The 18,821-nt window shown below is 39.2% G+C and overlaps 1 long non-coding RNA gene across 1 annotated transcript; it reads right to left on the reverse strand.

Moving 5' to 3' along the window:
• Nucleotides 1–16,329: 16,329 nt before the first annotated feature.
• LOC118565674 lies at nucleotides 16,330–16,748 on the reverse strand. Its single transcript, XR_004932519.1, has 3 exons — nucleotides 16,671–16,748; nucleotides 16,506–16,521; nucleotides 16,330–16,417 (listed from the first exon to the last, which is right to left on the reverse strand). It is a non-coding gene; the product is annotated as an uncharacterized LOC118565674 (long non-coding RNA).
• Between the last annotated feature and the right edge of the window lie 2,073 nt (nucleotides 16,749–18,821).

Consider the following 18,821-nt stretch of genomic DNA (forward strand, 5'->3'; position numbering starts at 1 on the left):
TCCTCCCGGTGGGACGTGCCCGGAACACCTCTCCAGGGAGGCGTCCAGGAGGCATCCTGACCAGATGCCCGAGCCACCTCAACTGGCTCCTCTCGACGTGGAGGAGCAGCGGCTCTACTCTGAGTCCTCCCCGGATGACTGAGCTCCTCACCCTATCTCTAAGGGAGAGCCCAGACACACTACGGAGCAAACTCATTTCAGCCGCTTGTATCCGGGATCTCGTTCTTTCGGTCACGACCCAAAGCTCGTGACCATAGATGAGGGTAGGAACGTAGATCGACCGGTAAATCGAGAGCTTCGCCTTTTGGCTCAGCTCTCTCTTCACCACAACGGATCGGTACAGCGATCCGAACTACATCTGAAGCGGATCAGAACTACACCATCTTATTAAAATACTGACTGCTTATCAAATAAATGAGAATGTACCGAAATGTTTCAACAAGTGATTTATATATTTACCAATTTTCTGCCAAAACTTTCTCCTGCAGATAAAACACGTACAGTCCACCTCCAAGTTCAGCACATAGCATAGCAACACTAACCTGACAACAGCCAGCTGCTTGTATCGCTCCGCCTAGCTCCACTCACATACATCTGGGACATGGCTCATTGAAAGTGATTTCCCCAACCAAATTTTTGGTCTGGCCAATCAGGACGCAGGGCGGGTGTTTCATGGATGTGACGTAGTGGAGAAGCCACCGTGAGATTCCAACAACAATGGCGGCTCGCATCGAGGAAGCAAGCGTTAGCATTGATGCTGCTATTTCTTCCGTGTTGTCCAATCTACCTGATATTGTTTCATTAAAAGAACATCAGAGAACGGCTCTGAAGGCTTTTGTTGGTGAAAACCATGTTTTCGCCCTTCTCCCGACCGGATTTGGCAAGTTTTGTTTTCCGGGGCGCGTACGCGTACGCGCTAACCGGTTAGCGGTTAGCGCAAACCATATTGGGAGGCCTTTAGTCCTCGACGCGGTCGGCCCGGGATCGACTCCGACCCGCGGCGCTTTGCTGCCTTTCTTCCCCCCTCTTCTTAGCTTCGGTGTGACCACTACAGTGTTTCCCGCAGGAATTTGCTTATGCAAGCCGGACCGACTCGCGAAGCGGGGGGGGGGTGGACGACACGTTTTCCGCGGACCAACTCGCAAAGCGGTGGGGGGGGGGGGGGGGGGGGGGGGTGGATGACTTTTTCTCCGCGGACCGGCTCGTGGAGCGGGGGGGGTGGACGACACGTTTTCCGCGGCCGCCTCGCCAAGATAGCGCTGCGGGAAACCCTGCACTACAGCCGCAAACACATAAAAAAAAAAAAGGTTTTTTTTTTTCGGCGTCGGTCTCATCAGCGACACGGGTTAGCTTCGGTGTGACTGGTTGAAATAGCACGTCGATAAAGATGACAGACAAGTGGCTTATCCAATCATATGCAAGGAGTTTTGATAAGGCCCAGCCTTCAGTAAAGGCAATTCCTATGGCGGTGTCCCAGATGTATGTGAGTGGAGCTAGGCGGAGCGATACATGCAGCTGGCTGTTGTCAGGTTATAGCAACACAGGAAGAGAACCAGATGCATTTCCTTTCCCGTCTTGGGAAACAATAATCACATTGAAACACTGCTCTCTGGTGGTCAAAATGTACAACGCCTGAGACCAACTACCTGAACATATTTAAATGTAAAAAAAAAACCCAAATACAATTACATAACTGAACCAAAATAATTCAATAGCATTTCTACCGTAATACAAAAGAAAAGCAACACTTTGAAACAGTACACTTATTTAACCAAAATCTACCACCCGGCTACATAATAAATGAGTGAAATGATTATTTTAGTGCAGTCCAAGTGTGTGACAGTCTAAGGAGAAAATAGGTTTGTGGAAAGAGGAAGTAGCCCTTGGAAGGAGACTGCAGATGCTGGCTACAGGAAATCTGCCGAGAAGAAAAGAGGAAGTGGAACCAGATGGTTCAATGACTGCTGCCTGGGGTCAGAGAAAGAGGAGCGAGACCTTTTGACTCAGCCGGAGAGCTGTGTAGGGTGAAAAGGTTATGAGGTGATAAGGGACTTGGTGCAAGTGTTCGGTGGAGGGGGGGGGGGGGGGGGGGGGGTTGAGGTGGAGGCGGAGCAGAAGAAAATACCCAAGACGGAAGGACGATCGTTGAGCTAAAGGAAGAACACGGCGCTTCTGTCTCTGAGAACCGCAGAGACTGAGTCAGATGATCTATTTTTTGTGTTTTTCCACAATTCGGGGCCAACAATCTGCAAATCCTGTCAAGAAGAACTGCTGTGGTTTTGACCTGGTTGATGAGAAGATCCTAGATGTTTCGAAGATGTGAGCTGCACCCGTGAGATGTCACTTCTGTAGTTGAACCAACTTGTCGAGCCGAAGAGACGGACCTCAGACACGGACATCAAAGCAGGGGCTCAGAGTGTGAGTCTTTGTGAGCGGGGCATTAACGGGACATCGGGGTTGCTATCAAGAGATGGGAAGTTTTTGGCTGAACAACCCCTTTATCCAGCAATCAAAGACACTTTGGAATTCCATCTGTGGTTCGGGTCAGTTTGCTCCTCCAAAATTAAAATCCTCTCTTGAACGCATTAGTACACAGCCTTAGATAAGATATAGGAAGTTGATTAAAAGTTTAATTTGTAATTTGTTATATTGCTTAATGCTGTTGCTAATCCCCTGCCAAAGCATACTAATTAAAGAAGCATATACAATTTTATTAGGAGTTGTGGACATTCAATTATTGAGTCAACATTTTTCTGAGTTCTTCTATGACTGTAAAACAGACATGGTGTATGGTTCTAGAAAGGGTGTGGCCCTAGGACAGAGGTGGTTAGTAGATCAGTCGTGTCCTACTTATCTAGCTAAAAAGGTCTCACAGGTATTCTAAAAAGGGTAATACTCGTTAGATACAGAGGTCTTTAGAACCCCAGTTAGTCTGAGCTTTAACCCAAAATAGGAAAGGATGTAGGAGGGGGGGTTTAGTTCAAGCCGAAAACATCACAGTGTGCAAAGGGTATCCAACACAGCAATCCTCTTCACCATTCATTTTTCAATACTGACACCATTTTTATGAGGAATAACTGAAGGACAACAAAAATATCAAGACAGTGATCTTCAAACACCTTCAGGAGTGATAAATGCAGGTAGTTGAACTCAGAAATGTTGCAAAATGTGAACTCTGCTAACCTCCTCCAACTGCCATACTAACTGCTGTACTAACTGAAAACAAACCTGAGATTCAGAACGTTAGTAAAAACTGCCCTTCAAAATAAGAGCTCCTTCAAAACAAAGGTCAATTCAGGCAACACAACCCACAATGCCCATATTTTCCCTTTTTGCCCCCAAATTTTATAATCATAAAACTCCTGTTGAAACAAGATAGCTTGGCCATGCTTTTGAGACAGGCTGCAAAGCGTGTCTTAAGCCATCTTAAGATTTGAATGTCTTAAGACAATAAAATATGTTTTAAGACATCTCAAGACACTCATTGTTTTCAAGGCACAAAATACTGTCTGAGAGCATCCCAATTCCTGCAATTGCATGTCTTCAGATTTTTGTCTTAAGATGTCTTGATGTGCACAAATGTCTTGAGACGTCTTGATTCTTCTTATTCAGACATCTTGAGACGTCTTGAGACACTGTGATGGCTGGGTATGTAGGGCCTCGATTTCCCATGGACTCATAAGAACTCTGATTATCCACAATTTCAGTCTCTAATTCTTCAACAGATTTGACCATTTCTCTTGTAACATTGTAAGTGTATTGATTACAAAACTGCTGAATTTTAATTTTACCAATATCTCACCACTGCTGTACAGACCTAAATTGACATTTCATTAGTCTCCACTGTTTCCAAAAAAAAAGAAAATCCTTTTTTAAAAACAACCATCATTTAACAAAACAGTATTGAAATGCCAATATGCACTTTTAGGTCTTAAATTATCTATAAACACATTCCCTATGATCATACTATGATCAGGAAAGCCCACTGGACACAAAGTGCATGATCTAAATATTTGTAAATGATGCCCAAAACAATAAAACCTATCTAATCTTGCCAAAGTAATATAATTCTCTTTACAATGCACCCTTGAATATTGCCTTATCTTTCCATTTTTAAAACGCCACATATCAGCTAAATCATAAGTTTCAATAATACGTTTCAATATTCTCCTTAAATTTATTTGTGGTTCCAAAAGATTCCTATCTAAATCATCTATTGTACAATTAAAATCACCACATAAAATGAAGTATTCTGTTGACCCACAATTTAATAGTGTATTTGCTAACTTTTCTAAGAAAACACAATGTTCGCTTGAATTCACAGGAGCATATACATTTAATAAAATTAACTTTATATTTTCATACTTAACAACCTTTAACAATTATCCAGCTACAACATCTTCAATTTCAATAGAAACTGGAAGAAAATTCCTTAAGAAAAGAATAGCTACTCCTGCACATCCTGTTTTATGACTCAGAACAAGATTCATATCCCATTCTTTCTTCCAATCAACCTCATTATCAACATTGCTATGAGTTTCTTGAGCAGAGCTATATCAATGCATTTAGATTTTAAAAGTTAAAAAATACAGCCCTTTTTTCACATCCCTTGCCCCATTAAGGTTCAAAGATGAGATTTTAAATCTACTCATAATCACACAAAAAAAGATCCAAAGAAAAAACAAAATACGACAGCGTCTTATCAGCTGTTCTTTAACTTTCATGTAACTTACTTAAATTGAGCTCTGATCTTTTGCAACAGTTTTCGAAGTCTATAAACGTCAGTGTCCCTTAACCCATCAGATGTCCTTTGTCTCATTTGCTGGGTGGGGGTGTGTAGTGAGAGTGAATATAGGACTGTGGTGGGCAACTTTATCACTTGGAGTGAGCTGAACCATCTGCAGCTCAACGTGACAAAGACTAAGGAGCTAATAGTGGATCTGAGTCGGGCAAAAAACACCTGTGACCCCTGTTTCCATCCAGGGGGTCCCTGTAGACACTGTGGAGGAGTATAAGAACCTGGGAGTGTACTTTAACAATAAACTGGACTGGACTAGAAACACCGAGGCGGTCTACAAAAAGGTCAAAGCTGACTCTTCTTCCTGAAGAGGCTGAGGTCCTTTAACATCTGTGGGACGATGCTGAGGATGTTTCTATGAGTCTGTTGTTGCCAGCACGATCTTCTTTGCTGTCACATGCTGGGGCAGTGGGCTGCTGACAACAACAGACTGAACAAACTGATCAGGAGGGCCAGTGATGTTGTGGGGGAGGAGCTGGACACTCTGACGACCGTGGTAGAGAGGAGGATGCTGTCCAGGCTCCAGTCCATCTTAGACAATGTCTCACACCCTCTCCATGACACACTTGCCCAGCAGAGGAGCTCCATCAGCAGAAGACTCCTCTCACCCATATGCACCACAGAATGTTGAATGTTGTAAATATATATATATATATATATAAAAATGTTTGTATATCTGGAGCGTATAACAAAAGTAATTTCCCTCTGGGATTATCAAAGTATGTCTGATTCTGATTCTGTCTGTACATGCCTGTGAAATCCCTGTCTGCATTCTCTATGACGTCATTCCCTTCTGGTAAGCCCTGGTAATCAAGGTATGGGCAGTAATCCTGTGGCAGCTCACATTAAGTGGAGTCGCTGCACCTGGGAGGAGCACTCCATAATCAAGTCTTTCCCAGTGTGTTACTGCCAGATTCTTGAAAGCCATTCCGTGAGTAAACCATCCAGTGTTCTTTAATGCCTGCCTGATATTGACCTGTCTCGTTCCTGTGATTCCTCCTGCCTGTCTTGCTTGTTAGATTCTCCAGTTGGCTTCTGTGTTCTGGAGATGCTTTGCCCCGACCAAGCCTGCCTGCCTCTGCCGGACAGAGCCGTTGGATCCAGTCAGAACAAGTGCAACATTCAAACTTGGCCACTAACCCTGTTCTCTTTTCCACATTGGTTCCATTGTGTGCGCCCTTCAGTTCCTGCAACAGCAGTTCGTTCAATGAATCTTTTAAAAGGTTTATTCCTGTGTCGGCTGAATTATCGAGTCTCCAGATTCTGTGGGTTTAATACAGGCAGGGGTTGATGTTGACTGGTTATTGAGTTCAAAGCATTGTATTTTTCTTCTTAAAAAGCACGTGTTAGATTTGATTATGGGAGACTATTGAAAAACATAAGATGAACAGTCAGTTCTATTTATACATTTTCTACATTCCCGGAGCAGAACAGCTATATTTTCAAGTAGCCTATTATATTATTTGACTGTATTCATTACCTCATTAACATGTCAGATTTCAAATTTTATTGGAAACATGCCATTTTATTCTGACATGATTCTGTCTCCACTTTACAGAAAGTATTTTTTTTAGATTCACCACAGTGTGGCTGGTTGCCTTCATGTCACTTCTGACATGATGAGAGATGTGATACCCAAAATAAACCGGATTTTCAATTCGTAAAAGTAAAAATTCAATTGAATAAAAGTTCTAAACTGTCTTTCAACATCTGAACAAATATACCTCAGGCTCCATCCGAATACCCTTATAGAGCGAAGACTCTTTAGCCAAAGTGGAAGTGCGTCAGTGGTCACCATGATAGGTACTGACACGTAATGACGTCAGAGTTAAAGGCTGTCCGAAATCGGCACAGCAGTCCGAAGCTCCTTTCCTCCACCACGATAGACTTCTTACTGTTGACCCTGTAAAAGGTTAAGAATGGATGGGTCCCTCCAGCGTGTCCTGGGTCTTCCCCAGGTGGGACGTGGCCGGAACACCTCACCAGGGAGGCGTCCAGGAGACATCCTAGCCAGATGCCCGAGCCACCTCAACTGGCTGCTCTCGACGTGAAGAAGAAGTGGCTCTACTCTCAGTCCATCCCAAATGACCGACCCTTCCTACCCTATCTCTAAGGGAGAGCCCAGAAACCCTGCGGAGAAAACTAATTTCGGGCCGCTTCTATCCACGATCTTCTTTCACACATGACCCAAAGCTAATGACCATAGATAGGAGTAGGAACGTAGATCAACTGGTAAATCGAGAGATTTGTTTTTGGTCTCGGCTCTCTCTTCACCTCGACAGACTACAACAGAGCCCGCTTCACCAAGCCGCCTTTTGATCTTTCACTCCAGTTTTCCCTCATTTGTTAACAAACGTGTCTCAGTGACAAATGTTATGAGTGCATTTATAAACATGGACAAACAGGAGGGCTCAGTATTTAAAATATCTGCTTTCAGATACACAACTACATTTATTTGGTGTTAATAGTTAGAAATTAGAGAAATTCCATAATGACCTGCAATGAAACTCTGTAGCTTTAAAGTTATAATACTTGTTTTTATTGCCATCTAGTGGCACATATAGGACAATGCAACAAATTAACTACTCTTGGACCTTGAGTGTGAGGCTATAATGCAAGGTTATAAAAACACTCAGCAGTTTAATATATTTGGGGCGGAAGAGCTAATTGTGTTTTTATCTCAAAGTGCACGATTTTTTATGAAGATTTGAGTCTTCAGGACAAAAACACTGTGAGCTCTGATACCAAGCAGCTCTCAGGCTTATCAACTTCACTGTTGCTTTGCTTGCATGTAAACATTTTTACCAGCAATGATAATATTACAGCGATGATTCTTTGCAATATTCACATCCAGTTATCACCTATTTAATGATTGTATATTAAAGTTTAGCAAAAGAAAATACTTGCTTTAAACTGAAGGTGAAACCTGGTGATTAATCATCAAAGAATTGAGAAGACAGAGATCAAACTTTAGAAAGACTTCTAGTGCAGTTACACAACTAGCAAAAGCCTATTTATTTTTAATGCTTGCTAATTGTGATGCTTTACATTGTTACCTCTTCAAGGTCTCTTTCTGATCCCAGCTGGGGTCTTTGTTTGTGGGATTTGCATATTCTGCTAGTGCATGTTTGAGTTTCCTCCTGGTCTTTAAACATACTGTATGTTAATGGGGAGTTCTGAATTCAACTTCCGTGAGATTAAACTCAAATTCATTACAATACTAAAAGAAATAAACGAAGGGCTGCTCGCCTGTCGGTTTCTGGGAAGCGTTTCAGGCAAGGAATGACTCTCCTTCCCATTTCTAAAACCTGCTGAATAAAATCATCCACAGGTCTTACAGGAAACCTTGAAGTTATTAATGAAAATTAACTCTGGACCAGATTTTACCCTCACTGGTAGAATTGTTTTCCTGTATATTTTTTAGATACATAAACCCTCCTCCACCAGAAATGAGGCCCCTTTATCCATTGAATCAAAAAGCAGAAAATCAGAACCATGAGAACTTATTTCTTCTGTGGAGAATCCTCTGACGTCGACACATAATAATGTTTACCGCCAGCTTGATCAGGGCGTCATTTGCTTGTATAAATGTTTAAAACAAAAACTGTGTCATACTAGCCATGTTCCTAATCTCCATTTTAGTCTAAATTACATTAGAAGTGAGCTGATGCTCCATATTTCTGTATTCAGTGACAACACAAAGCGTCAAAGTCTCACTTTAATCTCATCAGCATCTTTGACTTGTTGAAACTAATTAAATAACTTTTACTCTCCATTAACGCAAACGCTTTAGGTAAGAATGATGTTTTGAACTTACTTTCATTTTTTTTTAAAAGCCTGAAAATTTTCACTTTAAAGGTATTTAACTGAATCACCTAAGCGACTTAAGTTAGCAAATATGAACATATGTGCCACACATTTAAATCTTAATAATTTTGAACAGCATCAAATCATCAACAGCATCTTGAAACTGCAACACTGGAAATTAACACAACATGGATTATTATAGTTGGTTTTTATTACATTTCATTGATATGTTAGACAATAAACACATTCCGTGTAAAAGACAGCTCACTGCTATAACAAACTAAGGAGGCATGTGTGATATTTGAAATACACTCATGTAGCATCACAGCCGTTCAATATAATTTCCAAAGGGACTGATATCAGACTTGGGCTATGATAAAAACTTGCATGCTTTAATGTAAAAAATAAGAGAAAAAAAAACACATTCCTCTAAATACTAAGTCTGCTTTGTCTTTGTGTCATGTATCCATGTACATCGTGAGCCGGTGTCTGCCTCAAAGGAAATTTTATTTCTCTAGAGATGTAACTGTGGTGACAATAAAATATTTTTGATTCTCTTTAATTCTCCTGCCCTGGATGTTTTGTAACATCTTTGTAATAAAGGCACATAATTATCCAGGATAACAGCATTTATCTCATAGAATATACAGCAGAATAAACCATCACAGCCTCCAGCCTACACAGCTGCATATGTTGCTGCAGGACTCCCATGTCCTGTAAATGCAGAGATGAATTGTGTGAGATGTTTATCAGCATTAAAAATGAGTTAAGCACTTTGAAACTTGAGCATGTTCAAAGATAAAATCCTAAATCCGATTCTGTGGTTTATTTTACACCTTCTGTAACACAACATACCAGGATGATAAAACTAGTACAATTTTAAGCTATTAAAACAGTAACCTCTTCCTAAAATAAACACAAAATGATAAAGCATTTAGATGAAAGTGGAATTGATACAGCTTTTTAATGTTCTTTGATTTGTTCTGGTTGTGAATTTTAGTCAATAATGGAGTCTAAAACCAGATCTATTTTTTTGGAATAAATATCAGGGATCAAGGTCAGGATCAGTGTTTGCTGTTACAGAGTAAATAAAGCTGGGACACTGATATTTGGTTCACAACAAGCGAAAGAGCAGAACTTTTAATGGAACCTCCATATGGGCCAGAAACATCTAAACCAGGCATGTCCAAAGTGCGGCCCAGGGGCAATTTGTGGCCCCTAACTGATTTTGGGCAGCCCCCCCCCAAGGGCATCCCAAGAAAGATTTGTTCCACCAGCATAGGTGGCTGATGCAGATGGAAGATTCAAGTTTTTAACTAGGGTGAAATATTATAGAAAAATTAAAATCCTACAATTGAAAATGTTAAATACAACAGAACGTCTTCGTCTTTTAATAAACACACTTTTAACATTCTCTTTAACTTCATAGTAACATCTATCCAATGACATTTAATTACACTAATGCAGACTTTGGTGCATTCAAATATTTTTTGAATTCAATTATTAAAATTGGCTAATTAAAGCATTTGACCCAAATACTTTTCTTATATTGCTAGACCAAAAATGTTAAAGTTTATTATTATTATTAAACAGTCAATTAAATTTGCAAACTTGATGAACATCTTTTAATAATACAAATGAGCAAAACTCTTTTTTTTTTTACCTTTGGATCTATGATGATTTATACATTAAGTTCCTACAGAAAATCAGACTAATCTATCTAATAAAAATATTTTATATTTTGTAGCGCATGTAAAAAATATTAACATCATTTTTTTTTTTTTTTGGTTTAAAAAAAAAATTGTTAATTTTTTGGCCCTCAAGTTCCTTTGATTTGAAAGTTTTGGCCCATGTACCGAAAAGTTTGGACAGCCCTGATCTAAACCAAAAGACCAAATAATGTCCCTGACAGTCTTGTTTCTAAAGCTGTTTTCTATGAATCTACCGGTTCTCAGCTTGATCTCCAATGGGGATAATTCCTGCTGATACCTAGGCCGCTTAGGACCTGCCCCTCGCACCCTGTTTTTTCAGAAAATTTTTCTCAAAATAACATGCTTAAATGTAGTGTAACATGCTTAGTTATTTAAAACAAAAGGGAATTACAGTAATTAACCTAGAAAAAGAAAAACAAGAAGGTTCAATTCCTTCCCCAGAACTGGAGGCTGGTAGGCTTGAGAGGCTAAAGTCAGGATATAGATGTTAACTATATGAAGATGTTAAACTGTAATTACCTTGATTAAAATTGGCATACACAGAACCTTCTGCTGGACGACGAGCCCTCTCTGCTCAGATTGTCAGATACATAAATTAGAAATCACACATAAAGAAAGAAGTAACATTGACAACAGAATCTTAAGCTCAAATTTTTTGTACGTTGGAGTAACTCATATGGGGCTAAAATAGTAGCTTTAACATTTGCAAATGTGTGTGGAGAGTTGTGTGTCTGTATCTCGATTTGTGCGTGTGCAGTGGGATTTGTAAATGTGTGAGAAGATTTGAGTGTCTGTACAACAATCTGCAAATGTGTAAAACTACTTGTGTGTAATCTGTTTTGCAAATGTGTAAAAAATCCACAAATCTGTATTCAGATCTGCAAATGTGTACAGAGATTTGCAAATGTGTAAAAAATCCACAAACCTGTATTCAGATCTGCAAATGTGTACTGAGATTCGCAAATGTGTAGATCAATCTGTAAGCACACACAGAGACACTTGTGTCTGAAGTGTTTTTGCTTCAAGACCCAGAAATACAGACAAATCATTGGTTACAAGTCAAGCGGTTTTTCGGTTGGCTCTCTTTACACACGTGATTTTTGCTACTGTTCTGCCGCGTGAGATGCACAAATGCGTGGAAGGATTTGTATGCGTATATTTTCGATTTGTGTCCCCTTGCGCAGACTCACAGGCTCAAAGGCTCACTTACTGCCCTGAGCGCAGGCTCACAGGCACACAGGCTGCCTCTTCCGGCTGTGGGAGGTCACGTGACTTTCAAGGATTGTACCAAAGCGTTTTGCTTCCAGACGGCTGATAAGGCAACTTGTTATAACTATATAACTTTCTCCCTTTAACGGCAAAAGTTTCTTGTTTTAATGAGAGACTTATCTTGCTAAAACCAGATAATTGTCTCATCATAACAACGCAACATACCCCGGCATCAGCTCGCGGGATATTTGAGTGTCATGGAGAAGAGGAGAGACGGAGGGGCGCCTTTTATTTCTTTTTAAAAAGTCGTCATTTGTCGGAGGAATGTATTTCTGCACTGAGGAGTGACAAGGTAAGTCGTGCATATACAGCAAGTCCTCTACTTGAAATTTTATCAATTCGGCAGTTATTTATATTTAACAACTATGCTATGGAAACACAAGTTGCAGCCCTGTAGTACAGTCTCTGGCTCTGTTTACACGGTGAAAACAGGTTTGCGTTGCCTTTGTACTCTCCATTTACACACTACAAGGTTTAACTGTTGCTTAGGGGGACTTTCAGCTATAGCTGTGGGTTTATTTACAACAGTTTGCAGCCGAAACAGTCCTCCGCCAGCCGCTGTTTTCTTCTTCTGGGCAATTTGACCCGGAGCTTCAAAAATCACAGCACTACTAGTGGTGCGTCATGGGAATTACACCGTTTAAGTACTCTAAACAGGGCCTGTGACTGCAAAAGTTCTTCATGGATGTTAATGAGATAGGCTGACAAAAAGATATAGAGATACGGATAAGCAGCTTAATTTTTTTTAAAACATGTCATGCATACAATCATAAATTCTGCTGTAAAGATTAATAATCGTGTGCTTAAAAGAGTCTTTTTAGTTTATTTCTTTTTTTTATTAACCATAATTTCATTGTGCTTGTAGACATAGCTATAGCAAGCATGGATGATGAGAGCTTGGTCATCTATATTCCCACCTATGCTGACAGAATTGCCACCCAGCGAGTTTGTTTCGAGTACCAAGGAAAAGGTGAAAGAGATGTCCTTCGACAGACATTGCTTGAAAAACTCTTTTCATGCAAATCTTCATGGAAAAAGTCCAATTTGATCTAAAATGTTTTTGGTTACAGGTAATACCACTATGTAATATATTTAAAAAGAAAGTTTACCATTTGACTCAAAATGTTCATGTTTTCAGGAACATATGGAAGTGAGCCACAATAGAGTCAGTTAGCTTTTGTTTTTGCTGACAAAGATATAGAGCAAAAATACTGATTAAAAAGATTACTCCAACAACATTGTGAAATACAAGTTTTGAAGTCAAATTATTGCTGTTGCTATAAAGCTTCTTTAAGATAAAAATTCTGAAGCATGTGTTTAAACTGTACTGATTTTCCTTTTCTTTCCATAGGGCATTATTTTTCTTTTATATTCTTCAAAGTTGATTGTAAAATTGATAAATGCTTTGAGTGCAATAGTGCCCAGATTTCTACAGACAACTTTTGTCTGTTGTATGTAAAAGGATTTTCTCATGTTCATTTTTGAGATCCATGTATTGATCTTTTTAATACTCATAGATCATGTTCTAGTTTGGTCATCTTCTTGTAATCTGTCATGTAGGACAAAATGTTTAAATGACATGTTCTGTAAACCCCTCCACTGCTCCTCATATTCAAGACATACTTTTTATATTTATAACAGCAAGCCTCTTATAGTTCTCTGTTACTGAACACTGAGACCCAAGTTATGTACTGTTTCACAATGACGATATGGTCGAATGATATATCAAAACCTTTAATGAATCTTTGGTAAAAACCCATTACAAAATGAAGTGTTATGGTTTGTGATCAAACCAACTCATTCTTTCCTTAGAAACATAACATTATACTCCAATGTTACATCAACTCACAGAAGAACATACATTAAAAGTACCTTTAACAAGTGCTCTGAAAGATCCTTTTGAAAGGAAGTTTTCTACCTCCAGAAGATGACCAAACTAGAACATGATCTATGAGTATTAAAAAGATCAATACATGGATCTCAAAAATGAACATGAGAAAATCCTTTTACATACAACAGACAAAAGTTGTCTGTAGAAATCTGGGCACTATTGCACTCAAAGCATTTATCAATTTTATCTTTTTTTATTTATTTTTTATTTTTTTATCTTTTAAGCACACGATTATTAATCTTTACAGCAGAATTTATGATTGTATGCATGACATGTTTTAAAAAAAATTAAGCTGCTTATCCGTATCTCTATATCTTTTTGTCAGCCTATCTCATTAACATCCATGAAGAACTTTTGCAGTCACAGGCCCTGTTTAGAGTACTTAAACGGTGTAATTCCCATGACGCACCACTAGTAGTGCTGTGATTTTTGAAGCTCCGGGTCAAATTGCCCAGAAGAAGAAAACAGCGGCTGGCGGAGGACTGTTTCGGCTGCAAACTGTTGTAAATAAACCCACAGCTATAGCTGAAAGTCCCCCTAAGCAACAGTTAAACCTTGTAGTGTGTAAATGGAGAGTACAAAGGCAACGCAAACCTGTTTTCACCGTGTAAACAGAGCCAGAGACTGTACTACAGGGCTGCAACTTGTGTTTCCATAGCATAGTTGTTAAATATAAATAACTGCCGAATTGATAAAATTTCAAGTAGAGGACTTGCTGTATATGCACGACTTACCTTGTCACTCCTCAGTGCAGAAATACATTCCTCCGACAAATGACGACTTTTTAAAAAGAAATAAAAGGCGCCCCTCCGTCTCTCCTCTTCTCCATGACACTCAAATATCCCGCGAGCTGATGCCGGGGTATGTTGCGTGGTTATGATGAGACAAGTATCTGGTTTTAGCAAGATAAGTCTCTCATTAAAACAAGAAACCTTTGCCGTTAAAGGGAGAAAGTTATATAGTTATAACAAGTTGCCTTATCAGCCGTCTGGAAGCAAAACGCTTTGGTAAAATCCTTGAAAGTCACGTGACCTCCCACAACCGGAAGAGGCAGCCTGTGTGCCTGTGAGCCTGCGCTCAGGGCAGTATGTGAGCCTTTGAACCTGTGAGTCTGCGCAAGGGGACACAAATCGAAAAGATACGCATACAAATCCTTCCACGCATTTGTGCATCTCACGCGGCAGAACAGTAGCAAAAATCACGTGTGTAAAGAGAGCCAACCGAAAAACCGCTTGACTTGTAACCAATGATTTGTCTGTATTTCTGGGTCTTGAAGCAAAAACACTTCAGACACAAGTGTCTCTGTGTGTGCTTACAGATTGATCTACACATTTGCGAATCTCAGTACACATTTGCAGATCTGAATACAGATTTGTGGATTTTTTACACTTTTGCAAAACGGATTACACACAAGTAGTTTTACACATTTGCAGATTGTTGTACAGACACTCAAATCTTCTCACACATTTACAAATCCCACTGCACACGCACAAATCGAGATACAGACACACAACTCTCCACACACATTTGCAAATGTTAAAGCTACTATTTTAGCCCCATAAACTCACCCCTCATTCTGAAGTGTTTAAGTTCTTTGTTTGAGCTTTTGACCTGTTGGGACTCATCTGCATCTGAAATATTTCAGTATTTTACACCAGTAATTTTTGATCAGTCAATTTAAATCATCCTGCAGTAAAACATGAACATTACCATTCCCAGAGATTCTGATGGGATGGATCGTCTCATAGAGGGAAGTGTCACCTACAGACAATAATGCAACATCAAAGTTATTGTCCTATTGAGTGGAAATAGATAAAATAATCAGTTTTTTTTTTACACAAACATGTTTTTTTTTAGTTTCTGATTTTATATGTGTGTAATGAGATTGATTTCTAATCACACACACACACACACACACACACACACACACACACACACACACACACACACATTACTCCCTCTGTTGTGGAAAACGTAGTTGATGTATGTAACTCTGATCATATCTTAACTCGATGCAGTTCTATATATTTTCCATTTCCCACATGAAAGAGCTCACAGTTCACATATTTATTGTGTTCTGTTTAACCAAGGACACAGAGACGAGTTGTGTTAGATAAGAACTGGATCATACCAGCTGTTTGCACTCCTATTTCTCAGTTGAAAACTACTCCCACTTCCTATGTTAACCCAGAATGTAGAAATGTGTAGTGGGATTTTTTCTCACCGCTCTGTTTCCTGACTGCTCAGGGACAGAGACATCCAAACGCTCTATGCCTTTGAATAAATTTGCAAAGACAAATATGCATCTTTCTCTATATCATTGAGTAGTGTTCTTTTATTTTATTTGATAAAGATTTAAATCCACCATGCGTCCCAGTCCAATACATGGACTATAGTAACAACTGCTTTCTTACTAGTTTTAATACTGACAATTTAAACGGAACATTTCTAACTGTACTTCAATATTTATTACTGACATTGCGGCTGCTACAAGACAAGATGCTGCTGAAATGAATTTTGTTATATTCTTGTATTCCACCAATAAATGCTTCTTCTTCTCCTTAGTGATGCTCTATTCCACATATCTATTTTTATTCTAGTACTTTATTATATTTCTATTGTTTTTACCAGCATGCTCATTTATTCTAGATTTATGCTCATGGCATCCAGTGTGGACAGCAAAGTTATAAGTTTATTGTTAAGGTAAACATGTTTCTTCACTGTGCATATGACAATAAAGCTTTGATTTGGTTTGATTTCTGGACAATACCTGGATATGTGTCAGAACTGTGAATTTTGTTGATTTCATTTCTTAACTGATCATATTGATGATGAATCTGAGACTAACCATGAAGCAGTGAGCTGTAAACGGGACTATCAGTCTGGGTCCCTCCATGATTGGTGGCTGAGGTTTGATTGCTGCTCTCTGATTGAATCAGTCTACAAATAATAGAGACATCAATTTATTGAGTAAAGTAATTATTATTGATGCATGTCTAGAAAGAGATAATAGATTTTTCATACTGACCTGATACAGTTTAAATCTGTGAGGAAAAATAATTAATGATTTTTTTTTCGTGTGAAAATTGTCATACTTTTATTTCATGTTAAACCATCAGAATAAATATGAGCATTTTGAACAGATAAAGTATTTAATTGAATCTGATCCAGTGTGAGCAGAAAAGGGTCTCACCTTTGGACTTTCTGTAGCGCCACAGCAAGAGCAGGAGAATAATGAGAATGACTCCAATAACTGGTCCAACAATGGACATCACAGGAAATGAAGAGCTGGCAGGAGTGGACAGGGCTACTGGAAATATTTACGTGGAATAAATCTTATTTAGCAGGGGAGTTAAACGGAGCAATAAGCGGAATTTCACCAATAGTTGCGCTGTTGACACTGATTGAAATTGAACAGCCTTAAGGTAAAAAAAGAAAAGAAAATAATAATAAATCATAATCTACCCCATTCAGTGATGTTGACAGCATTGCTGAACTCTCCTGATCCAGACTCACACCAGTACACTCCACTGTGATTCTGGTATAGCTTGGTGGTACATGCAGATCTATTCATGTTCCCCCAGGAGGAGCAGTCTGACAGTCGGCCTGTTTCTGTAAACCTCCTCACTCTCCACTCAGTAGAGTTTCCCTCACAGCTCAGAGACACAGAGTCAGAGCTGAAGTGTTGGACTCTGTCAGGACTCACTGAGAGAGATGCTGCTGGATGAGGATCTGGAAAAAATTAAATATTTTACAACATCACAGAAATACCTTTTAAAAATGTCCCACTACAAACAATTATTTGCTCTTTGTGGATCTTTAATGACAGAGATCAGTTCAAACATTTCAACAACTTCATTAAACGGTTCTTAAAATCATCCAAATATCTCAGCGTATCTGATCTAAATCCAAAAAGGTTTGGTTATGGCGTTCCAAGTATTCCTATCCAGCCAGTATCTAACATCCCATCGTGAGATGCCGGATAGTTTCTGGGGATTCTTTCCCAGCCTGCTCCTGGGATCTAGTCTGGTGTGGTACATCTGGGCTTCTTTTGTTCTGGTGCTCAAGTTCTGCTTCTATGCTGCCATGACCAGTGCTTCTGGCCTGTTCTTCAGACTTGTCCTATCTTGCCATAAGTAGAATGTAATTTTATCAGACATACAGTAGTTTTTCCTCCCATGGTGGTTCTTCCAGCTCCTTTCCCTCCGTTTTTTGTTGTCTGAGATATTTACTGAGCACTTCATCCTGTGCCGTCGTCCTCCTGATGTATTCTAGGAGCTTCGTGTTTTTCTCTTGGACAGTGACTCTGATGCTCTCTAGTTCAGGCAAGCTATGGGTCTCAAATGTTTTTCTTTATCTTTGGTCTACAGGTACATCACAAAAAATGGGAACATTGGGCAAAGGCTCAGTAGTTCCTCATCAATGCAGCCTGGTATGGAGTTGATCAGCCTGTGGTTCTGCGTAGGTGTAATGGATGCTTTCAGATTATCTGCATTGTTGGCTCAAAAATTTCTAATTTTCCTCTTGACAATACTCCTTAGTTTTAATATACATATTCTGTAAGAGCTAGAATTGTTTCACTCTGTGTAAGGAATCTGTATAATGTAGGTTTCGAAGGCAATTTGTAAGTTAAATTCAATAGATATTGTACAAATAACAAAATATTTGTCTTTATAGTCCCACAGAGGTAATATTGTCTTTATGTTTAACCAAACATCTAGGGAGCAGTGTGCTGCCACACTAAGTGGCGCACGGGGAAACATATATTTCAAGTTTTTAAAGTTGTTTTTACATCAGAATGGATGTAAACTTTGGTTAAGATTTTGTCACGATCATCTTGGAAAAATCCAGTAAGTTTTTAAATCATGTCACAAAAAAGCTTATAGTGACATTTTTTTAACTTTTGGCTCTAGAAATTTCAGATGTTTTAGTGCTTTTGGAGCTCACTGCAGCCTTAGATATGGTGAATCAAGATATTGTTTTGTCACAACTTCAAAGTGTTGTGAAAGTTTCTGGACTCCAACATGCTGCCTCTTGGGTCCATGTTAGGAAACCCACTATTCAACTATAATTGTTACACTAATGATATGCAGGATCTGGATGACTTCCTGAAAGCACTGTATAAAAGCGTGATATAATTTTAATGGAGTTGAAGTTTTGTGCTTTAATGATGATAAGATGGCCGTCCTTTAAAAACCCAAGTTCTTTAAATGTTTTGCCCATCTTAGATTTTTGGGTCCTTATATTTGTTCTGTGACTCAGTTTTGGTTGTAATCTTTAATGGATTTCTAAAACTAGATGACGAGATAAATGCTCTTGCTAGATCAAGCTTTTCAGTCAGGTT

This window comes from Fundulus heteroclitus, chromosome 14 (genome assembly GCF_011125445.2).
Source record: "Fundulus heteroclitus isolate FHET01 chromosome 14, MU-UCD_Fhet_4.1, whole genome shotgun sequence".
NCBI classification, from domain to species: Eukaryota; Metazoa; Chordata; class Actinopteri; order Cyprinodontiformes; family Fundulidae; genus Fundulus; species Fundulus heteroclitus.